General features: G+C 37.4%; 1 long non-coding RNA gene across 2 annotated transcripts; it reads right to left on the reverse strand.

Annotated features, from left to right (window-relative positions):
* Window positions 1-315: 315 nt before the first annotated feature.
* Window positions 316-1,169, reverse strand: LOC118566454. Of its 2 annotated transcripts, XR_004933030.1 has the most exons (3): window positions 816-1,169; window positions 655-718; window positions 316-545 (listed from the first exon to the last, which is right to left on the reverse strand). It is a non-coding gene; the product is annotated as an uncharacterized LOC118566454 (long non-coding RNA). The 2 variants fall into 2 exon arrangements; XR_004933029.1 differs by having other exon boundaries at window positions 655-1,169.
* Window positions 1,170-1,450: the final 281 nt, after the last annotated feature.

A 1,450-nucleotide genomic window follows, 5' to 3' on the forward strand; every position in this document is an offset into this window, starting at 1 on the left:
GTTAAACTGTTAAACTGTTTTACTGTTTTTAATGTTCTTTTTTGTTTCTACATTCTATCCCTACTTGCTTTTGTTCCTATATTTTAATCAAGTAAAGCACTTTGCATTGTCTCGGTACTGAATTGTGCTATATAAATAAATTTGCCTTGCCTTGCCAATGTCAAAGCAAAAAGATTGCATAAACTGCAGGTCTATGTTGTGACGGTTTTGATTGACGGTTTACTTTCTAGGTTTGTAGGTGTTTTTTTTTTTATATACCTATAGGGGTGCCAGTCAGGTATCCCTCCTGACAAGTAGGATTTTAAGTTTAGTTTGTTTTTTTACCAGTCACACAAGGACCATACACTTCAAGGTGTAGACCCTTAAGTACAATGAATGACAATTGTTTTACACATAACACCAACAAAAGAATTGTTTGTTCCACAGTTTTTTGTATTTTGTAAATGTCCATTCAAAAATAAACATAAATCCCTTCCCCACAAAAAAAATGTCCTTGTTTCCTCCCAAGTAGGCAGGCTCCAACACAAATTGCCCCACAGCAAGAGCTGTGAATAAACAGAAAATACATAAGAGCCCATACACAATTTAAATTCTACAATACACCAGCAATATCACAATATCACAAACAAAACATACAAAAAAAAATAGACTTACAGATCAGGAGATGGAAATGTGGCACACAGCAGAAGCAGGAACAGGTTTTCTTTTGTTGCTTTCACTGGACAAATATATTTACATTTATTTTAACTTCTTTAAAAGGAGCACTGTTATTAGTTTTGCTTAATTTTAGGTTTTTGAATAATTCTAAAACTTACGGAAGATTTTGTATCTGTGACGTCATCAGCTTCAGGTGACACGTCGGCAGGGCAGGAGCACAGAAGTGGATGTATTATTTATTGTTTGGTTTATATTTAAATGATCCGTGACAGAAAAATCTATCCAGCAAAGAGAACTCATAAAATACAGCCTGAGGGGTTAAACAGCCTCGGATTACTTATTTTTAAAGCCTCTGTCTGACTTGATTTGGTCGCAGTTGTCTGTCTCTTGTCTGTTGAGACACTGACATTTTTGAAACTGGAGTCGGGAGCCATCTTGAACTGCGGACAAATCAGGTGAGTGCATGTGGTTGGGGGCGTGGCCAGGGCGTGTGTTGGGCTGTCAGAGGACAGGAGGTTAGAGGGAGAGAGGAAAACAGTGCAGCCAGCTCTGTGCAACAAGCAGGTTGTCACAATGTGTGTGGGTCTGAAGCAGACCATTTCCACTCTTTACCATATAACCATAATGATCAACATAATTCAACATCACAGTATTACTGTCATAACACAAAATCAAACAGGATCTTGTAAGTCAGGGGAATATGGCAGTAAAAATAAAACAGTAATCAGATTACATGGCAAACATGGACTTAATCGTGCATAAAGTTGTTGGAATAGGATTCTTCTGGTGTCTC

The sequence above is a fragment of the Fundulus heteroclitus genome, chromosome 16, assembly GCF_011125445.2.
Source record: "Fundulus heteroclitus isolate FHET01 chromosome 16, MU-UCD_Fhet_4.1, whole genome shotgun sequence".
Lineage (NCBI taxonomy): Eukaryota > Metazoa > Chordata > Actinopteri > Cyprinodontiformes > Fundulidae > Fundulus > Fundulus heteroclitus.